Raw genomic sequence first — 22737 nt, 5'->3', positions numbered from 1 at the left:
GACGGCATCCGCCCCGCATTCATCTCGTGCCAACGGCCGCAGCGCCACGACAACCACGGCCCTGTTCCCCCCCCCCCCCCCCCCCCCCCCCCGCCTGCCCTGCCTGCCTCGACGGCCTGACCCTGCTCGTCATCCACGCGGACAGCCGCACTGGATGACGGCATGTGACGTCTCATTTCAATTCCAGCGACACCTTCTCTGGGCCGGGGCTTACTCTGTGTTCCCGCCAGGTGCGGAGTTCGTTCAGCCGTCCGTGCGTGTCGTGTCGAGTTCTGAAAGCGTCCGACGCCGTGTCCTCTGCCGCCGCCCCCGAGGCCCCCACGCCTCCCCGCGCCCCCCGCGGCAAAGTGGTGGCCGCGCAGCCTGGTGGGCGGGGTGGCGGCGGGGCCACTTCCCCCAATCCCCCCCCCCCTTTTCATATCGGAGGGCCCCATCCCGTTAGGCCCTTTGTTCCTGTGGCGCTCCCCAAATATGGTCTTCTTGGATTCGGTGCGCCTGGCCGGGCCTGAGCCGCCCCGCTGAGCCGGGCCGCCTGATGCGGGCAGGGGCGGCAGGGGCGGCAGGGGCTCTAAGGGAAGGCTGCCGCGGAGTTTGTTTGTCTGCGCGATACAAGGCGACTGCCTCGGCGCGCCACCAGCACCACCCTGCACAATGCACGGCGCCGCGCGGCGCGCATCGCTGCGTTTTCATCTCGTCCGTGGAGCACCGCGGCAGCGCGGCAGCACAGAAAGGCCGCGCCCGGCCAGGCCCGGCCAGGCCGCCAGGACGAGGCCACTACACCGTGCGGCTAAAAGGAAAGCAACCGGGGCGCGTTTGTTGGCCTGGGCCCGGATCGACTTCAGCCGCCTCCGTGTTTGAGGAAAGGGGATCTCGCCCCGCTCCGCCCCGTTCCGTCCCCGGTGCCTTCAATCCGGGTGATTGGCAGAGCGTTCCCCCGAGAAGCGCCGCTCGGATCGTCTCGCCGGCACCGCCCGCCCGCCAGGCCCCCCTGCAGCCGCGTGCGAGGGTGATCCGGCAAATAAGAGACACGGCACCGCGCTGACAGACGGGCGGGCGGACCGGCAGACGGACAGGCGGACGGACTAACTGACAGGCAGACTGACAGACAGACTGACGCACAGGCAGACAGACAGACGGACTGACAGACACAGAGGCACTCAGGAACAGAGACGCACCCACACACTGGCGCGCCATGGCGGGGCGCCGAGAGGCGGGGCGCCGAGAGCACACGGAGCACTCCAACTGCTCACACCCCGCCGCTTGTTTTGTCCGTACGGTGCCTGCCTCTGTCTGCCGCTGATGGCCACTGCCTGCCACCGGCCTGGAGCAGAGCCCCCTGGAGCCTGGCCCCCTGGAACCTGGTCCCCTGGAGTCCGAGGCCCGACGAGCCTGGAGCGGCGGGCAAACGGAAAGGCTCGGCTAACATCATTGTGGATGCAGTCATCCCGTAGTCCGCCTGGACCAGCTTGCAGCCGGGGCCTGTGGCTGTGGTGTTGCAACAGAATGCCGACCCGCTGACCGGCGTCGCCGGAATTGGTCGCCATTGTCCGCGGGGCGGGCCGGGGCGAGGGGGCAGGGGGGAGGGGGGGGGGCACAATGTCTCCCGCACAACGAGTTCGGTCCTCATAATGCCCCAATTATTGAGCATTATTACTATCATTGCGGCATTACAAAGGCATGTGGCTTTTGTCCGGGCGCCCGCCTCGCTGTCCGCCTCTGCCTGCCGCCCGCCTCTCTGCCTCTCTGTCTGTGTGGGTTGTTTGGTCTGTGTTGCCGCGCGCCTTCCGGACCGCAGGTGGCGACGGGAGGGGAGGGGGTTAGTTTGCCGAAGGAAGTGGGGCAGGGCGGAGCGAGGCCTGGAGTGCGGAAACCGGACAGAAATTAAGACAGAGACCCGAAGTGCCCGAAGGCTGTTTGGTCGTTTCGCCGCCCCTGGATACGTTACCGCTTCCTTCCCCGCGGCGGCGTGCACCCGCCCGGAATGCCGTCCTTTTGCCGGCCGCGGCCTGCGGGGCCTCCGGGGCCTCCTAGCCCGCGCCGCGCGCAAGGACGCGCTGCTTTCATTAGGACTCGCGGGGGGATGTCCCTTCAGCCCTCAAAACGCCGCCTCCATTTCCGTCCCCGAGCTCCCCAGCGGCGCCGAGCCCCGCGCCCCCCGTGGACCAGTGAGGCGGGTACATGCCGGGCGGGGCGGGGTGGGCAGGTGGCTAATCGAGTTATGGGGGAGGGTCCCGCCACGGTCCCGCCGCAAATCCATCGCATCTGACTTGCTAAAGATTCTTCCACGTGTATGAGGGTGCATGTGTGCATGTGTGCGAGCGTGTGTGCGACGGCGCGTCTTGCCGGCGCCCCTCCCCGTCCTGGTCCGGAGGCGCACCAACGTGTAACTTCATTAGGCTTGTGTGCGGCTTGCGGGGTCGGCCTAATGCGATGCCGACGTGCCGCAACGTGCCGCGAGTCCGATGGAAGTGGTGTGGCTTACGTGGCGGAGTGGCGCGCCGTGGCGGCTCCGACCCAATCCGTTCTCTTCTCCCTCCCTCCCCCTCTTTCTGTCTGCTGTCTGCTGTCTCTGTGTCTAGAGCTCCTTTTCTTTCCGCTTCTCGCCCTAATTTCTTTTCCTGGATCCCTGCCGGCCGCCCCGCCCCATCTATTCGCGTTTCCGGCGAATTCCCGCGTATTTCCGGAAGGCCACCCCTCATCACCGCCTTTCAGACCGCGACGGCCGAGGGCCGAGGGCACTGGAAAAGAAAAACATTCAATCAATTAGCGATGCTGCAATGGCTGGCCTCGTTTTTGATAAGACCGAGAAAAAGCGATTCAGTAAGCACTGCCTTGAGCAAGTTACCACCCGCATTCGCCACAAACTTCCGCGATGCCCACGATAGGTCTGCACGCGGCCGCCAAAGACTCGAAGAGACACTCCGGGCCGCGGCAGGCCCGACCCAGGGGGACGCCCGAACGCCCACATGCAATTCACTTAGGACCGCTAAACTGACTGGCAGGCATCGACGATCATCTATCAACAACGCGATGCGGCCCGAGGGAATCGAGAGACGGAGATGGGGAGGGTGGGGGGGAGGAGGAGGAGGAGGAGGAGGGGGAGGAGGAGGAGGAGGGGGAGGAGGAGGAGTCGCGCTGAGCTCTGGAGCCCGGCGGACGCGATGGGACGAGACACCCGCGCCGCCGTTGAAACGAAAACCCTGAATAGACTTTGGCGCGTCGCGAGGGCGCCCCGCGCCGTGACGTCCGTGACCTGACAGGCAGAAAACGAGGAGGGGGGGGGGACGTCGAGCTGGTGGACGTCGGGCAGAGGGTCTTGTCCCGTGGCGTGATCGCGCTCGCCTCCCTTTTTAGACCCTTATTCTCTTACGGCACGCGCTTGAGCGGCTGGCGGTTGAGCCTTGTCGGAATTTCAGGACGACATACGAGAAGCATCCCCGCCCATTCATTGTCGTGTCGGGTTTCGTTTTCTTTGCGTGCGTAGGAGGGACGGGTCGAGGCCGAGAAGCTTGTCGTCCGCGGCTCGTTCGGCTGGCTATTACAAAGCCATGGGGACCGAACAAAGACAAACGGGGGAAAATAATTTGTTTTGCTGAGAGGGGGATGGGTCGTGATTCTACGCTCAAGGAAAAAAGGTTTCTGGTTTTCTCGTGATTTCCAGGGAGTTCCTGGGAAAACCAGGAACCGTTTGCCGTGTCATGTTCTGATGGCTGAGCCAGCCGGACTCCCGCTGTTGTCTTTTCTTCAAAACATTTTCAAGTATTCAACGTTCCGTGCACACCGCTCGCTTCCTGAGCGGGGCCCACCCTCTGCGTTCCCATACGTCGCGTCCGTCGCATCCGTCGCGTCCGACGCGTCCATGCCGGTGCGGCTTGACAAATAGCACGCTTTAAATGACGTCACGCTTCTTTTTCTGTTGCGCTCTGTCGCGCCGATCGCAGCGCCATTAATCAAGGGCGCGCACGCGCGGCCCGACATGCTCATCAAACTGGCTGTCTTGTGAATCGCGTGCGGCGCGTGCGGGAAGTAGAATCCAGTCCGCGACACTCGCCTGCTTCACCTCGCCCCACCCCACCCCGCCTCGCCCCGCCTCACCCTGTCCGGGCCTGCCGCCCGGTAAGAGCGCTCCAAATAATTTATGAGGTGTCCGCTAGGCAAACGGAACGCAGCAAAAAGGGAAGGAAAAAAAATCCCCCGTGCAAACGCGTGGCGGGATAAGATCTTAATCGGCATGCAGCTCGGCCCTCGCGGTTCATAAACTTGCCGGCCGCCTGCGCGCATGTCGTGCATGCCGTACATGCCGGCGCTGGATCAATAGCGGCCGCCTCGTCACTAGTCGTCGGAAAATTACGAGGCTGTACCGGCCTTTACGCTGCCGGCAGGGAGCTCAGGGCGCGGGCCGGGGCGGGGCGGGGCGGTCAAGGCCCCTCTGGGTGCCTCCGGGCGTGCCGGCCCAAGTCCCTCCCCGTAGTACCTTCGTCCGCGTGGGCCAAGTCTTGCCGCCAAAGTAGGGTGACCTGAGCCCCTGGCGGCCCCTGGACCACAAATTCCTCGACTTGGGTCCTAAGAAGTGAACCGGAGCCCCCAGCCCCGGCCCTGCCGAGGCCTGCAGGCAAGGCGGGCTTGTCCCGGATTACTCTCCGCCGTGCCCCGCCGTGCTTCGCTCTTCGTTCCATCGGGCCGCTGCGCCGCTCCACAGATTTTCTTCAATTATTTCCAGCCGGTGCTCGCGACGTCGGCGACGACTGGCCAAACTTTGCCGCTGACGGCGCACTAGAGCGGCCGCGCCGCCCTCGGCCGTGTCGCCGTGTCGCCGTGTCACCGTGTCGCCGTGTCGCCGTGTCGCCGTGTCGCCGTGTCGCCGTGTCGCCGTGTCGCCGTGTCGCCGTGTCGCCGTGTCGCCGTGTCGCCGTGTCACCGTGTCGCCGTGTCGCCGTGTCGCCGTGTCGCCGTGTCGCCGTGTCGCCGTGTCGCCGTGTCGCCGTGTCGCCGTGTCGCCGTGTCGCCGTGTCGCCGTGTCGCCGTGTCGCCGTGTCGCCGTGTGCACTGCGGCCGGTAATTGGCCTGGCGATGGACCCTCATCACCTTCACGATGACCACCCGCATCGCCCTGGGGGCCCTTGTCGGGGCCCTGGTCGGGGCCTCGAGGGGGTGGACGTGAACCGAAACCGGACCACCGCCTGCCCCCGCGGAGGGCGGCGGGGAACGGGGAGAGAGTAAAAGCCTTGTTCCGTACACGGACGCTCAGTCTGCGCTCAGTAAAAAAGAGGCCGCAAAACACGGCGAAACAGGTGTCAAAGAAAAACAGAAATCACTACATAATTAAACGAAAAAAGAAGTACGTTCGTTTAAAGTCACTCAGTGTCAGGAGGAGAAGAGGGAAAAAGGGAGGGGGGGGGGGCCTCGAGGGCGACCTTTGAAGGACCACTCGAGGGGCCCAGCGGGGTCAGCAGCGCATGATACTCCAAAATAACGGGATGGAATTGACCAGTGAAGGAGACTCCGATGGGGAAAGGGGAGCCGCCAGGAGCATCGCTCTTCAAGCACTGGGCGGATTCGGAGAGTGGGAATCTTTCGACGGTGATGAACACTTAGTTCGCCAAATAAACTATCCTGTCCCTGACACACATCCATACACACACACACTCTCTCTCTCTCTCTCTCTCTCTCTCTCTCTCATACACACGCACACACATGCACGGCCTTCATCAATCAGCCGAACAATGATGTATGTGCATGCGTTGGCCCGGCTATAAAGTCAGAGAGAAAGCATCAATCAGCACAAATGATCCGCTCAATTCATTACTGAAAACCGGCGCGCGTTTCCCCGTTTCCGTGTTTCCGGTCGTCGAGAGGGATGTGACGTGTTGACGCACGCACTCACGCTGCACGGCCGCGCGCCGAGTCCATCAGAACCGGGAGCGTGTCCGCTGCACTCTCCGGCCAGCCAAGCTACGCCAAGCTACGCCAAGCTACGCCAAGCTACGCCAAGCTACGCCAAGCTACGCCAAGCTACGCCAGGATCAAAGCGTTCGGCCCTCACACTCGGCACACACGGCTTTGCGATCCGAATCAAGGAAAACACGGCGCACAGCTCGCCGATCGCGCCGCATGAACCACTGGGCGGCTGCCGGCTGCCTCAATCGACACTCTTGTAAATCTTGTCAGAATGTCAGAAACCTGTCTAAAACCGTATTGAAATTCACGCACCTCTGAAAGCTGAAAAACTTATTCTGACATTCTATATATAGAACTCAGGCCATCAATATCAGAATAATTGTCCAGAATTCCAACTTTCCAGAATTCCATTCAATTTACACGAGTGATCCTGTCTTCGCTCAGAGGATGCTGCGGATTCAAAGAGGCGTGGCACCGGCCCAAACCAACCCATCCTCTCATTTCAGGAGGAAGTTTGCCTGGGCCCTCACATGGCCCTCAGTAGTGTCCCCACCTCGATGTATGCTTTTAGCCCCATCGAGTTGGAGTAGGTTCGCGAAGAGAGCAGGGAAACTCGCTCTGCCCTCCCATCTCACGCACGTCCACACACCTACGCACACCTACACACACCTACACACACATACACACACCTACACACAGCCACGCACCCTCAGCCTCACTCATAGGTGGCCGGACTCGGTAACCACACCGAGGCCCCCGTACCCCCTCCCCCAGTGGGGCGCCGAGCGCGCGGGGAGATGTAATGGCCGTGCTCCCCGCGGCGCCTTGCTGTGTTGACCCTGTGGGCCTGTTCGCCCTGCTGGTCGACCTGGGCCTGTTTCCACGCTTGCCAACAATAATTAGTGTTTGGTGTGCCTTTGCTGTAAAAGTCCAACGGTCAGACTTCTCGCCACTCACGAGGCAAATAATAGTCTTGCCCCGACTCAACAAAGTTCGACAAGACCAAAAGTCTTATGGCAGGGTAGTGACCTCCCCTCGACCTGCGCCTCTCCGCTTTTCGCCCTCGAGGGTACTCAGTCTCCCGTGCGGACCGGCATCGGGCGGCAGACAGGCGTCGTCCTGGGGTGAGGGTGTCACCGTCACCCAGCACCAGGGCGTGGGTAACCCCGGCGTGATTTCCTGCTGCAGGAATCCGACTCCTCTCCGGGAAGAGGAGGGGAGGGGGACGAGAGAGCAATATCGGTGGTTCCGCGCCGCGCCGCGCTGACCGCCGCCAGCCCCATCGATATCCCGACCCAACAACGCACCGCGGTCCAATTAATGGTAAAGCAGGAAAAACCCTCCAATTGTTCGTATTTAGGGCCTCATTGCCACCACCCGAATCCCCTTGTAAATCTAAGTTGAACAGTCGCTTTAAAGAATTTTCAAAAGTACTGAAAGAAAATAATCGCGGTCACACGGTTGAATTTGCAAGGGGAAGCCAAAATGGTGTTCGGTCGACGAACACGCTGCAGGCTCGACGACGCGTTGTCGGATCGCGCAAAAAGAGGAGCGGGCAGTTCCAATCAAGCCATCCATCCTAGTGACCCTTCACCCCCAGCTAGATAACAACGGCCCGACCCGCGCGGACAAATTGAATCGTGATGGGGCAGCAGCGGCGGGAGGGCGGTGGGGCCAAAAAGAAAGCAAGTCCTCTTTTTGACGGCTCGCTCCATCGAAAGCCAGCGCGGTTTATTTTTTCGGTACGGGAGGGCCCAGAAACAAGAATCAATCGGGAATGGGGCGTTAATATTTGAGGCGGCTGTGCTGGCGGTGCTGGCTGCGCTGCGAGGGCTGCAGGGTATTATCCCTGGGGAACAAGCGGCAGCAGGCCGGGCTGGGCAGGGCTGGGCAGGGCTTGGACCAGCTGCCGGGCTTGAGGGCGGCGTGGCAGCGGGGCACGCGGGGTACGTTTTGCGATCGGACGGCCGATACCCGAGCGGAGAGCCGCAGAGCCGCTTACCCTGAGCAGAAGCGTCAAAGTTCCGGGCTGCGACTTCGGCCTGCTCGCCCTGCTCGCCCTGCTCGGCCCGCTCAGCCTGCCTCGGCCCGGGACGCCGGCAGCAGACAAAATCCGCACCTTTTCCTGCGTCGCTGGGCTGCCCAAGAGGCTGGCCGTACAAAAGGCTTGGTGGAGCGGGAAGTTGGTGCGCACTGGGGAATGTCCCGGGCCGGCTGCCAATCGCAAGAGTTGGCCGGAGTTTGTTCACTGCAACACCAACCCTCGATCGACTGAAATTTCGCCGCCATTCCAGTCCCCGCCACCTGGGGCCCCCGCGGCACGGCCTTGGGGCACCTATCCAGCCGCAGTCGCCCCGCTTGGCCGTGCTTGGCCGTGCTTGGCCGTGGCGTTGGGTCGTGGGTTGCAGCTTGCACCCTCAAGATAGGAGCCGCGGAATATTACCCCGGATTACCCTACTAAACTGGCAAGCTGTGACCCACGCCCCGTCTCGGGTTCGTTTTCTGCAAGCGAGGTTTGCGGTTCAATGGCGGGCGCGCGTGCTCTGCCAGACCCGATGGATCGCGGTGGATCCAGTTGGCGGCGCGGCTAGGGGAAGGCCGCTGGAGCCGCCAGTCCTTTCTGCTTAAAGCCACGTGAAATTGTTTTGATTGCTCGCCGGATTGGAGTGGATGTCATGCCGAGCCGGCCCGACCGCCGCCGCGCCGCCGCGCCAACGATTCGCAGAGGCAGTGAAACCACCGTGAACCGCACAGGCAGCATTAAGCGGACCGCGGTGTGCCGCTCGGTGTGAGCAATTATATATTTTTACTTTTCCCCTCTGCTCATGCAGACTCCTCTTGAGCGACATGGAGCGGGCCCTGGAAGCTAGTACCTTGGCCCGATCTGGGTCACATTGCTGCATGTTCGTAGGAGCGGAGCCGTAGTGTTCGCCGAAGCGACGCGATCTGTTCGTAGACCGGAAGAACCGGCTACACAGACCCCCCCCTTTCTCTCTCTCTCTCTCTCTCTCTCTCTCTCTCTCTCTCTCTCTCACTCACACACACACACACACAACACACACACACACACACACACGCGCACGTAAGCGGACACTTGTACTGTATTGTCTGCCCTGGGTTAGGAGCGGGACCCAGCTCGCCTGCAAGATGACGTTTCCCGGCTGTTGTGTTGGCCCTGCAGGCCGTGCTGGCCCTGCAGGCCATCTGCGGCTGCGCTGCGCGCACCGCGGCCACGGGGACCTGAATTATGCACGGGGCAATCGGGACGAGGCCGGGCGGGCCGCGGTCGGATTGCGGCGGCACTGGGACCGCAACGGGACGGTACCCAGTGCTACTTCTGCTCGGTACGGCCCAGTGGCGGAGGCCAGCAGACCACCGGGCGCCCCGCCCCATACCGCAGGGTGCCTGGCGGGACGCCTGTGGGGTAGGCCAGCCCGCCCGACTCAGAGCCTTGCCGGGTTGCCTACCCTCGACTCCACAGGCGCTCTGCGTGCAGTGTGTGGCCCATGATGGCTCATAGCTGCAGCAAATAACCAGATCGCATAAAAATCTATTTGCGCGCGCACTGTAAAAGAGGAAGTTTCGTTGCCCTTGGCAAAGGCTAACGTTGGAACCTGTAGTCAAAGTGCGCTTCTCGCCCCGAGTTTCTGGTGTCTGGCACTTGAACCCGGCCTCTGGTGTGCGGCCCCTGCCCCACCCTCTGCTCGGATTCGTTTCGCCAACAACACCCGCATAGCACTTAACTCAATCTCGCTGCTGCCCCTTCGGGCGGAGAGTCCAACAAACTCCACTCCCGCGTTTCCTTCACTACTTCAAGTTTCAAGTCAAGGCATCCGGACGGGGATAGGGGACACAAGCTTTCCGCCCCGCCGCGGAAGGTAGCCTCGTTGCCGCTCGTGCCCTCGAGACGAGCGGAAGTACGGAAGTGCGTGGCACGCCAGCGTCGCCTTCGTCGTCTTCGTCGCCGAGCGAGCTGTGGAGGATACATTCGCCGTGATTTGGCAACATCGCGCGGCTCGACTAGATAGGGCTGGGAGAGGTTCATCATTGCCGAGACTCGATCTCGTCCCCAGAGAGAGAGCGAGAGGGAGAGAGAGAAAGAGAGAGAGAGAGAGGGAGAGAGAGAGAGAAAGAGAGAGAGAGAGGGAGAGAGAGAGAGTGAGAGGGAGAGAGAGGGGAGGGGGAGAGAGAGGGGAGAGGAGAGAGAGAGAGAGAGAGAGGGGAGGGAGGGGAATTAATACGCCGCTACAACTTCCCTCAGATAATGCGTCCAGGAAACACCCCCAGCTCCCGCCTTTCTCCTATCTCTCTCTCCCCCTCTTCTCTGTCTGTCTGTCTGTCTGTCTGTCTGTCTGTCTGTCGGTCTTTCTGCCTGTCTGTTCTCTCTCTCTCTCTCTCTCTCTCTCTCTCTCTCTCTCTCTCTCTCTCTCTCTCTCTCTCTCTCTCTCTCTCACTGGGTGAGAATTATTCCCGGCTCTCCTGGAAATCCCTCTTGAAAACAAAAGATTACCGCCAAAATGTGCAGCGTCTTATTTTGCTATCGGCAGCCCCCCCCCCTCCCCATCCCCCCTCCCCCGCCCGGCTTTTAAGGGCCGCGGTTTTGATTGATTGAGGAGCTCGGGTGTCAGCGGGGGCCTCGCCAAAGTTGGCGACGGGGAGAAGGGGTGTTTAGTGACATTCAGCACGCGCCTCTCTTCGCCGTGAAATGCACACCGGGTGTATCAGTGAGCGCCGCGCAGCCCTGCCGAGCACGGCCCCCCTCCCCCCGCCCCCGCTCCTCCCACGGATTGGTGCAGCAGGCAGTGTATTGCCACGTGGCCGTGCCCGCCTTTCCCAGTTTTTCCTTCCGCCCGTCCCTGTCTCTCTCTTGTCCCTCGCCGCGCGACGGGCCTTGACGGGCCGGGCCGAGCCCAGGGCTTGGCGCTGCCTGGGACCGTGAAATTTCAATACGTCCCGCGGTCCCATCTCCCGACTGCTGTATCGGGCCCACTACAAACGAGGTCGGATAGGCAGCGGCCTCGGCAGCGGCCGGCAGCGGCGATCCTGCGCGGGCCAGCCTGCAGCCCGGGCGTGCCGCGTTCCTCCATCTTTTCGCGGGCCACTTGCAAAGCCAAACACACTAGTTTAAAAAATAACAATTCACCCCCTGGATCGAGCGTTAGCAAATTTGTGCGTTGTTTCGAGTGCAGCGGAGCGTCGGGGGCAGACCGTACCAGAGAAAACAGCCCGCCTGATGTGTGCCGGTGAATTGGATCCCCTTCCTGGAACACGGTGGCCGGACCTGCGGAAAAAGAAAGGGTAGCCAGGCTCCCTGGACCGCCAAACCAAAGGCGCCTCGGGACGTTCGCAGTGTACCTCGGTCGAGACGAGAGTGGCCGCAGCTCACTTCGCCGGGAGCGGCGACGGCGGACCGGGCGGCGGGGCGGTGCGGAGCGGAGTTGGCGGAGCACAGAAAGCGGAGTATGATGGCGAAAGTTGACTGGGCACCACTTCAGCGCCGCGGCGCTTTCCAAGAGGGAGACGGCGGCGCTGCTGGGGGTCGCGATTTATGAAATAGACTCTGAGCTTGTCGTTTGAAAGCGGACGAAGAGAAGACATCCATCCGTGCGGCGCTCTGCGCGCTCTGCGTGGCCAAGAGCGTCATGCCGCCCGTTTGCATCCGAGCCACGTCGCCGCCCTTGCCTTCCCCCTCCCCCGGGCCTCCCCGATCCGCCGGGCCCGCCAAATTGTGTTGCGCTGTGCGGCTGTGCACACCGTGCGGGCCAACCAAGCAAACAGTGGCCCACTCAATCCATCAATTACGGGCGGCCCTCGGCAGGCCCCGCCCCGCCCCGCGCCGACGGCTGCTGTCGGGCAGCTGGCTGCGGCTGGTCGCGGCTGCCCCGGTCTGGCCGGCCGCGCCGCGCCGCCTCCCCGTGTCACGTGCACCCCCCCCCCCCTTCCCGGGCTAGGCCCAGACCCTTGGAGGGTCGCCGTGGAGGTCGCCTTGTGCGCCGCGAGGGCAGGAAGAGCTCGCGTGGAGTCCGTTGGAAGTCCGTGACCAGGCTAAGCTGCGAGGTGGCGACAGAATGCCGCCAGCATACGCGCGTCCATGGCTCCCGTGAACAACGACAGATCTGCACCGGGTCGCGCCAACAAAGACAGATCTGCTTTTAGGCGCTTTTAGGCGCTTCTGCCTCTTTCTTCCTTTCTTCCGTAGTACATGTAACTGCCAAAGGTGGATTTTTCGATTAGATATTTGTGTTTGTGAATCTTCAAAGGATGAGAAAATATGCCGAAAATGAAAGCTCTAGCACCGTGGCTGAATATTGGGTTTAAAGTTTGGAAGCAGAAAGACTCCGAAAAGCAGATCTGTCTTTGTTTGCGCAACCTAGAACACTTCTGTCTTTGTCGGCGCGAAGCGACGCAAATCTATCTTTGTTCATAAGAGCTATGGGCGGACAGTCGGCCACACTGGGACTCGAGTCATCGGTCGGAGCTTGCTCTTACTCCTTGTATCCAGACCACCGTGCGTTCGGTTTGAGTGTGGGGCTTCGCTGCTAGAATGGTGTCCTCGGAACTAGTGTGTTCGGCGGCCCGTGCCAGGGACTGCCTCGGACGCTCACCTGATTAACCTCACGAGGAGATACTCGTGGCCACTGACCCACCCTGAAGCCGCTGGGGCCTTCCAGTGGACCCCCATCGCACATCGCACCAACCCCACTCGGGGCGGCGACTCGCACAAAGCTCGTGAGCGAGGGAAGCGGCCCTAAACCAAACCGCCCTATTTACTCCCGGCCCCAGTCCCTTCTGATGCGTTTAGTTCCTTTTTATTCTGGGTTTTCTCTTTTTCTCCTTTGCTCTCCCATCCCCAAGCCCCCAGACTCGGCTGCCTGCTTCGGCCTGGGGCTCAACCACGACCGCGGCCCTCCCTGTTTCCTACCGCGGGTCACGGATTCAGCGCCAGCTGCGCCACTGGGGTGCATCCGCAGCAGTCACTGCGCGTCTCCAGATTGATAAACCGCCCCCTCCCCCGCGTCCCCCACCCGCATTCGCCGACATGGTGTCCCGGTGCTGCTGCCGGCCGACAGCGCGTAAAGGCCGCCTTCGCAATCTTCGGGACGAATGCCAACGAGGCCGTCAGAGAGAGGAGCGGAGGGACACCGCCGAAGAGCGGATTGATTCGAGAAAAAGAGGGGACGACATCAATCGGAGATAAAACTCACTCGTGAAACGAATGAGGCGCCGCATTCGTTGAATGACAGTTGTTATTGCTGCCGAATAAGACTACGGCAACAGAAAAACTAACAACACGCAAAATGTATAGGAGGGGTGAAAGTTGCGAGCCTCTTGGCCCCAGGCGGGGCGCGCCTGGCTGTGAACGTGCCCGCCCTAGAGAGGCCCGTCCTAGAGGAGGCCCGCCCTCCCCCCAGGCTCGCCGCCGCTGGCGCAGCCTTCGGTCTTCCTGTTTCCACTTCCCTTTTCTGTTCTCTCTGAGCCTCCGCCATGAGGGGCTGAAGCGCGCGTGGTCCTGAGATGCGCAGCAGGCAGCGTGCGCATCAGCGGCGCCATGCGGCGCCACGCGGCGCCAGTGCGGGCACACTGTTGCGGCAATGTGATCTGTGCGATGAGATGCACTGCCGTTCGACGCCTGTCCGCCTGTCCGGCCAGCACTCGCCGCGCCACCAGCAGCAGTACGCTTAAACTGTAAATATGAAAAGTTCAAACTTTTGACTACCCTGGTTCCCGGTTTGCTGACGTGCGACAATGCGGCTGGTGGTTTCTCGATCGACACCGCCATGACAGGAATGCGGGCCTCGCCGGTCGCGGAATCCGTTTTCCGACATCGCCGGCAGCGAGGCGGCTGCAAGGCAGCAGCCCGGCTCGCTGAATGGGATCGGGATCAGCTGGGCTTGCCCGCGGCCCCGAGTCCCGAGTCCCCAGGCGGGCTGGCCGACTGGCCGGCCCGATGCGGCAGAGCGATGCCCTTGTTTATCCAGAGGGCTGGGACGAGCCGCCGGCCCTTGGCCCGGCCCTTGGCCGCACGCGCCGCGCCCTCTTTTCCCTTCACGTCCATCTCGTCTCCCGGCTGAAAAGCCAATTCTTAATTGGTTTCGTAGAAGTACCCCCTTTTTGACTCTGAAATGCACGCGACCCCGTTCCACCGCAATCCGCGCTGCCCGCGTTCCCTTGAACACCGCACCGCCTCAGAGCTCTTTCGTAACTAATTAATTTTCCGGCGCGCGTGCGGCTGGCGTCCGTCAGTCACTCCGGCTGCGGTTCGTCTCGTTGTCGGGGCCGTCCGGGCGCAGCGCACCGAGCGGCGCACCGAGCAGCCGACGGGGCGCCGCCGTCGCCGAGTTCCGCCTCACGGTAAAAACGGTTCCTGGTTTTCCCAGGAACTTTCTGGAAACCGCCTATGTCTCTACCACAGGCTTCCTGGGAAAACCAGGTTACGTTTTTACCGTGCTGTGATGGCTGCCTTCATATATATTTACCTCCCCCAAGGCACCAGGCACCGCCTTGTAATTCTCGCGGGGGATGTCGCCGCCAGCCGAAAGTTTTATTCACCTCTGCCCCCTCCGCGGAAGCAAGCCGCCTTCTTTCCGTTATTGGTCGGACGGGGAGGGGGGGGGGGGGGAAGGCCGGGGGCGAGGGCCACTCCACTCGGACTCGGAGCGCTGCCATTTTATTCATGAAGCCATTGACGGAAGCAATATACGGCGTCCCGACGACGGCCTGGCCACGGCCCGGCCGGCCCTTTCCAAGCGATGAATATGCCTTTCTTGTGCAAACAGGGGAAGGTGGGCTGCCCAGGCGGCCAGGCCCGAGGCGTCGGCGAGCGCTGCCATCAAGACGGGTAGGCACCCCGCCGCCGCGTCGCGCCGCGTCGCACCGCGCAACCCGAGCAGCCCCGCGGGGCCACTTGTTGCCGCCGTGGCGCCGTGGCACCGCCACCGTTAATCCGGACAACGGCGGCCGAAGGGCGGGGAGTAAAACACGGCCAAAAAGTACGTAGAGGGCATCAAAGGCGCGCCGGGCGAGGTTGGCGGGGCTGGCGGGGCTGGCGGGGCTGGCTGGGCTGGCCCTCGGGCCGGGTGGAGCGGCCAAGGGCAAAGGGCAGGGAGCGAGGCCCTTCCCTCGCCCCTAACGAGGGGCGTCTCGACCGGGCGAGGCCCTGCCTTGGCCCTGCATCCCCGAGCACCGTCCGCGCTTACAGCAGCCAGCTACAGTTTCCCCACTCGCCCGTGGGCTGGGCGAAACACTGTTGGCCTTACGTAAAATAACGTTTTCCTTTCGGCTAACTTGCATTAATTTTTTCGGCGGGATCGGTGGTCAATATACAGGCCGCTGTCAACATGAAAGATGAAAATGCAAGCTAGGTCGAGAGCTAACCCTAAACGTTTGTTATTGCTCGCTATTGTGGCCGTTTCTAGCACGTTGTGCTTTGAAGCCGCCATCGCCAACAGCGCGGACAACTGTGGCTGAAGCCTCAACCGCGGGCCCGGGCTGGGCCCGGACTGGGCCCGCACTGCGCTCGGACAGAGCCCGGCGGCCGCAGCCGTGCCAACTTTGTCTTTGTCGTTGCAGGGGTCGGTCCCAGCGCATCCCAGCGCCAACGACCGTGCCCCGGCGGGCCCAGATTTCCACAACGCAATCATAACAATCTCCGAGCCGAGCAAGCCACGCAGGCCACGCGGTCCAGGAGGAGAACGGGGCTGTTGGCGGCGGCAGTGGTGGTGGAGGTGGCGATTGTGTTGGTGGGTGGAGAGTCCAAGGGGAGAGGAAGGCCAGTGGGGCGGGCGGGTCGGGTCGGGCGGCCACGGGGGAGACACAAATACACATTCGCAGGCTCCGTGCCCCACCTTCCAGCACGACTCCAGCCAGGCTCCAGTGCCCCTGGCCGTAACGGTGGCGGCACCGTGTGGTATTGACCACACATCGCACCCTCCCAGGGCAGTCTGCATGGTGCCAGTGCGGGCCGTGCGGGCCAGCCATAGCGGGCCCGGAGGTCGTCCAACACCGAGCACCGCCAGTTTAGGCGGACAACACTGGGCACACACTCCAGGAAACAGAGGCAAAGAGACGTACACAGCGCCGATGGACCCTTCGTTCGGAAAGCAAACAATTGGCGTGATGGAAAATTCCCCCTAGTCTGTTACGAGGACAGGCCTTTCAAGGAGACCAGCGTTGTCCTCCTGACTTGGCCCGCAGGACCTGCGGCCAGAGGTGCAGCCAGCGACAACGACCAGTCGGGTGGCATCCTGGGCATCCTCTCGGGCAAGGGAGATGACGGAATGGCGGAGTTGTCGGAATGTGCACCGCTCGCCCGGCTGACTCTGCGACACGCCGCGCTCCCTCCGGAGAGTCATCAGCACTGCGAAGTGGCAATCCCAGCGCAGTTATGATTGCCTCAAACGCCCGCAGCATTGTCTTGCCGAGCCAGCCGAAGGCCGACTTGGCGGCGGCGGCACGGCCTCCTGGGGGAACTTGTAAATCGGTGCGGTGAACAAGGGAAGCCTTTTCTATTAGCCCCACCCCCGGCCATTTTTCCCACACTCCGAAAAAAAAAATACGACTACGGCTCCACTAGGGTACAGTGGCCACCTCAGACACCATCTCGCACAACATCCTCTTCATTCCTGGTTACTGTGGTCCTTTGTGTTGGCTGTCTTTCCAACCATTTGGGTGGAGAGAACGATAAGCCTTGTGGTGCTGCTCTCTTGGCTTGGAGCACCGCCAGCCAAGGTCGGCCCAGGTCGGCCCAGGTCGGCCCAGGTCGTCACCTGACTGCCTGGCGGAGTGCTGGGAGCGGAGACTCTTGGAGTGCCCGGCCCGACTGGGGCCAGCCGGCATACACCTCCGCTGTAAAAGCCGGGCAAGAAAGCACTAATCCGGCCCGGCCGTCGCAGCCTGGCAGGGGGTGGAGCTAAGGGTGGAGCAAAAGGTGGAGCGCAGGGTGGTGCTCAAAAACTGGCCGAGAAAGTTGCGGCGGGCTACGCCCGAGGCTACGCCGGGCATGCCCCGAGCAGCGCGCCGCAAATATTTCCAGGGCGTTTTATTTGTTGTTTTTCTTTCCCTGCCGGTGTAACTTTTAGGCCTTGATGATTTAGATGCAAGGCGTGTGTTTACTTTGCCAAGTTTGAGGGAAGCACGAAACTGCGCCGTTGTCTCCTCCGCAATATTGGGGTCCCGAGGAGGCCAAGTAGTTTGCCGCCGCCCCGCCGCCCATACTGGGATTACAAGTTGGTGACTGCTCTCTTCGCGCCGCGTTCGCACCGCGCAGACGCCCACCCCCTTCGTAACCACGACGAACGGGCTCAGTGAGGGCCGTAGTGGCCGCCTGGCCGCGCCGCACCGCGCACTCCACCAGGATTACGACCAAAATCAACACAAAGGCCGCCCCACCGGCGCAGCCCGCGCAGCCAGCGCTCCGAAAAGGCGGGTAGGATCCGGGCGGAGCGGGCGGGCTTCTTGGCCTCGGGGGACGTGGCGGCGGCAAGCTATATTGTGACGGACGGTGATCTGGGGACGCGCGTCGTGAGGACCCTCTTCTCTCTGCCTTTCACAGTTTTACGCGCGGCTCCCTGCCGGGCCGCGAGGCGAGCTCAGCGCGGCGCAGCGCGGCGCAGCGCGGCGAGGCGGAGGCCACGTGTAAATAACCGTCTCGTCGGATCTCGGCAAGCGGAGCGCGAATTACCGCAACGAACCAGCGACGTAACGAAACAGTGCGAAGAAAAAACATTGAGCGAGCACGCCGCGCTCCCTCCAAAAGTACGCACTTGCGACCACGCCCTGCACGCCGTTACGTTGCCCGCCTGTGGCTCTGCCCTCCCCTCCCGCCCCCTTCCGCCCCGCCGCTGTGTCCCTCCTAGTCATGAGCGAGCCATAAATCATCGAGAGCGGCGCTCCTCCCCGGCCCGCCCCGTCCCGCCCCGCCGCACGGTGCTGTACTACCCCGCCGAGAACCACGCCAGCCAGGCCGCCGGCCGCTCGCGGGGCTCCGCCTTGTCCGGCAGATGACGACAGGTTTTTAGTCGGCGCAGGTGCGGGCGTCTTGTCGCCGCGGAGGGCTGTGGAGGACGGCGATGGCGCAACAGCGCGACGCCCCGGGGCGCGGCGTACCTGCCAGAGCGGTCCGCGCGCGCGGCCCTATCTTGGAGAGTTATGCTCACACTGGGCTCGACTTGGCTCCACTGAATTGATGGCGCAGATAGAGCACGGAGTACTCCACGGCCTGGCTCGGCTCGGCTCGGGCTGCCGCCTCGCTGCCGCCACGCTGCGGCCACCCGGCAGCAGCAGGCGCAGCCTAGCCTCCCCTCCCGAGCCAGAGCGGCAGCGGCACGTTCTCCATGTGCGACAGACCCCCGCCCGCCGGCGTAAACTAATCTAAATGCCTGTCGCAAAGGCGCCCGTCTCGAGACAACGTATTTCATTCGAAAAGGTTTCCACCTAAAAGGAAAATGTCGTCGTGTGCCTTCTCTATTTCTCCGAATGCGTTTTGCCCTCTGGACCCTACGTCCTGTTTTGCTGCGCTGGGAGTCAGAGGGCCCGTTTCAGGTGGACAAAACTCTCGGCGCGGTGTGCGCCGTTTCCAAATGAAACACGAGTCTTTTGTGGGTCTCTTATTCGTTGGGCCTGAATCGCGTCACATGCGACCTATGTCCGTTTCGACGTGAACCAGCTGGGTTTGGGTTCGGCCTTAATCGAAATCTAATTTCCGGTGGAAAGAATGTGACACAATATAAAAACGAATGTCACATTTCTGGAATTATTGTGGTGCTTGCCCCCGGCAGCAACGGCGCTTGAAGCGGTAGCGAGTCGCCGTGAAACGGGCAGCTACTTGCGGCGGACGCTCGAATTAATTCATCTGCACCTGGTGCACCTAGTGCAAATAAATTCGTGGGAGTGCCCGCCGCGTCCAGCTGCTCTGCGGGGCGGCACAGCCCAGCCCAGCCCGGCGGCACTGCCTACACCCAGCGGAAAGCGGCAGACCTAAAAAAAAAAGCGAAACTAAATTCAAGCTTTCTCCTCTCTTTTCAGGCCGATGGGGCGCTAGGCCGAGCCCCGCACTTGCCAGACCTGCGAGCGTAGCGGCGGGTGAGTACTTTGAATTCTCTCCCTCCTCAAGCACGCTTCATGCAAAAACCCCACTTCTTTAGAATTCCGCGACGGAGCTAAATCCGTTGCGTCGCAATGGCTTTCATTCCCGTCGTCACACTGCAAATTTGACTGAAACATTCCACGATAAAAATCAACCAAAACAACCAGACCCGAAACTCTAATGTGCGGTATAGATGTAGAACTCGCTTCTATCAGAGGGAAGTTAGGCCAACGCAGATAAACCCCCTCCACCTCGCACACACCCGGACTCAGCACGCACGCTCCAAAACACACAACTAACAATGACAATCACATGAAAGGTTGACTTCAACCGTGCCAAAAACGCAATAACACCTTTTTCTGTGTGCCGCCTTCAACATGCCAAAAAGAACACTACCTTTGTCTGCGTCTGACGACTACGGCGAGGAAAAGATAAAATTACCTCAAATTACGTTTTTTTATTGTCGCGCGGCCGGCCACTCCCCGACTCGCCTTCTGCGCTCGCCGCACCGATTAGAGCATTGGAAAAGAAAAGGTCACGTAACGGGTGAAAAGAAACCCCCTTTGAAAGGCGGAAGCGGAGGCCCCGTCGCAGCCTTTGTCGTGTTTGGGGCCGTGACACAGGGCCCGGCCCCTGTCCGGACGTTGTCCGATTGAAGAACCTTGATTGCTGCAGGGCACTGCGATTGTCCCCGCTGCCCGGCCGGCCTCTCGGCCCCACTCGGCCGCGCCCCGTGTCCAGTGTCTCCACTTTCCTCTCCCTCCTCTGCTGTCGATGAAACCAACCGTCCCCGGGGCGTGGCGTGGCGTGGCGGCGGTGGCGCGGCGGGGCTTGGGGTCGCGTAAAGTACAAAATAGAATGTCAGGCGAGTTTCCGGCTCTGTATCCCTTGAATGGGGCTCGAACGAACCAACTCGCGGTGGTTGGACGGACGGGCAGTCCGTCGGCAAATGATGCAGAGAGGCATTGCGCAATAAAGGCCCTTCGTAACGAGCGTGACGCAACCAGGGCCTTCCCGCCCTTCCCGCCCTTTCCCGACAGTGCGCGGCTCGGTGTGGCTGACGAGGGTTTCAGTTTAGACAGGGGCTCCAGCGGTTTGGCGGGGTGGCGCGGTGGCAGGGGCCGAGGTACTGGCGGAGTGGAGATGCACTTTGACTGGCTTCCAGGACCAACAAGCCTCACTTGTTCCAGCGCGGCCCCGCTAAGCTAGTGATGCCTTCCAAATAGGGGCATTCCAAAGAGGAAGAAATAATCAAGCTCGCGCTGCTTCCCACGGCGCCGCTGCAGGGCGTATTCTCTGCGGGCCGTGAGCGCCGCGCAGACGCAGCCAGGGCACGGCTTGTCAAGCCTCCCCGCCCCGTGGCGCCTCTCCACTCCGACCGCGTTCCGACTGCTTCCGGCCGCCCGACAGGGACCCGGCCGGTGTGGAGAGGAGGCTGAGCGTGCTGGACAGGCCCGCCAGGCCGCCAGGCCATGCAGCCGGCATCGGCGATGCCTGTCCCGACCCTGACGCTCCGCTGGCTCAGCTCGCGCATTGTCGGCCACGTCATTATTTGGACCTCTGCGTTCGCGGCGTCGCCTCGTCGTCGGAGGAGGAGGGGGAGTCGTGGGAATGGGAGCATCGGGGGCACATGTAGGATGCAGCCTCGCCGCGGCGCGCCGCCTTGCCGCCGCCCCTCCACTGGGTTTGTTTGCCGGGCGGTGGAGGGCTGAAAGGCTGGAGAGGTGGGCCTCATTAGAAAGTCCCCCGTTCGAGCGGGCCTCGCTTTCGGCCTCGCTGCCGGCCTGGTGGGGCCTGGTGGGGCCTGGTGGGGCCTGGTGGGGCCCCCAATCCCATTTTCATTACTTCCGCTTGCTTCCGCCCGGCCGTCCTGCAAAGTTCCTCGCCAATCCGACGCGGCGGCGCGCGGATTCCAGATTATATTCGGTCCAAGTTGGGGCTGCCCGGCCGGCCCGGCTGGCCGTGGGGTCTAGTGGGGTCTAGTGGGGCCTGGCGGGGCTGCAGACGGCGGCGGAGTGTGTTGCCACTAATGGCCCTCCAGCCGCTCGCCATCGGCGAAGTTTCCAGCTGTCCCGGCTGGGGGATCAGCGACGTCAGCGCGGTCCAGTGGGCGTAAGCGCTCTTTAACGGTGCTCATAGTTTGTCCGATCTTTTTTCGTCCGACCGGGCCGAATTTCGCCCGCCCGTGAATCGGACGGGCCTTGTTGTGTCTGCCTTTTTTTTGTCCGACCTCTGTTTCGTCCGATCCATTTACACCGCCACAGTGCCAGGCTGCAGCAGGAGAAGAGATACTCGCTCCGTTGATCCAACCGAACAGCCGCGGCGTACTCTGTCAACCAAGACATGGCTGCAGGACAATTTTCCCAGAAACCTGTTGTATTGTTTTGATAACGTTTCTTCTTCTTTCAATAATTTCCAAACACATTTTAACCAAAGCAAAAATAGAGTTCCAGAAATCAAATCAACACGTTGAAGAAAAGAGGGCACCCCGGCGAACCGGCCCTCTTCCCTGCGGGAGTGGTGCTCACCAGACAGTTCCCCCATCTCATCACAGGGAGCAAACCTCAGAGTCAAACCGCAGTGGCCCCGTCATTGGTTACGCCATCTGTGGTGTGGAGGAGTCAACGCTCGGATGGGGCGTCACACATTATCAAAACAAATTAACAGGTTAGAGGAATCTGTCTGTCACGCCCCTTGTTTTCCCGAGTCACTTGACGCGACCCGGAAATCAGGCGCCTCCTTGACACGAAGCGTGGCACCCTCAGCCAGCCAGACCGAGCAGCCAGACCCAGCAGCCAGCCCACTAATGGTGCCCAAACCGCACACTCCAATAAGGGCCGCGTCGGCACTCGTTAGGGCAGCGGGCAACTTGCCTTCTCACACACACACACACACACACACTCGCATATTTGCGCAGCGCAAACGCCATGCGATGCCGACTGCTGCGTACATGTTTTCCCCAATCTCGGTGTAACGAGTGAAATACAAACCGCGGCGTCCCCATTGAATCGACTGAGGCCGTCCCTGTTTGCGGCACACGCGGGAAGGGTGACGCCGGAGGCGCCGCTTTCCGCTTCCCGCGCGTCCCCGGTGCCACGGGGCCCCACACTCGTGGATTTGAACTGATTCGCGCTTGGCGCTGCGCTCGCTTCTTTTCTGTCGCGTTGACAACTCTTTCGCGTGACGGATTCGCCCCGCCGTGCTCGTTAGGCGGTGCGGATCGAAGGATCGAGGAGCACACTGATCGCTCCGCGGGAATGTGGGCGGAAGCCCCGTAGCAGCAGCGGCCCGGATATTTGCAGTGCTGTGGCGGGGAGCCGTGAGCGCGCGTCTTGCCGAGAGCCGCCGGCGGGCGCTGGGGGGGCGAGGCGGGGGCAGCGGGCGGCAGGGGGCGGCAGGGGGCCGGACGGAGCTTGTCGCGAAATGAGTGAGTGTCTTCGTCCTCGCAGTCCTCGCAGTGCTCACGGGGCAGGCTAGGCTTCCCCTGTTTGGCAATTGGATTTGCTGCGCGCCGCTCCGCCAGATTTCATGGCCCATGAATTATATGACGCAGCGGGAAATCGGGTGGTGGAGAGCTTATTTCACAGAGCGCAGCCGGCTGCTGCCGCCCCCGCCGCCGCCCCCGCCGCCGCCGCCGCCCCCGCCCCTCCACAGTCCCGCCCTAAGTCCACCGCCGAGCAGAGAGAAGTGAGTGCCACTCCTTTTCGGCGGAAAACGATTTCCTCAAATCCTTATCGTCGTCTCGTGCGCGGGGC

The 22737-nt window shown here is 62.1% G+C and overlaps 1 protein-coding gene across 1 annotated transcript in view; it reads left to right on the top strand.

The window, feature by feature from the left end:
* LOC117651170 overlaps nucleotides 1-22737 on the top strand; it is a 64254-nt gene that overhangs the window by 8951 nt on the left and 32566 nt on the right. Inside the window, exon 2 of the mRNA XM_034394976.1 lies at nucleotides 18922-18978. The gene's annotated coding sequence lies outside the window, so the exon portion shown is untranslated. The remainder of the gene's footprint in view (nucleotides 1-18921; nucleotides 18979-22737) is intronic.

The sequence above is a fragment of the Thrips palmi genome, unplaced genomic scaffold (genome assembly GCF_012932325.1).
Source record: "Thrips palmi isolate BJ-2018 unplaced genomic scaffold, TpBJ-2018v1 HiC_scaffold_5, whole genome shotgun sequence".
Taxonomy (NCBI): Eukaryota; Metazoa; Arthropoda; class Insecta; order Thysanoptera; family Thripidae; genus Thrips; species Thrips palmi.
Note: the sequence above shows the minus strand (reverse complement) of the source record. Positions and strands in the feature narration are given on the sequence as shown.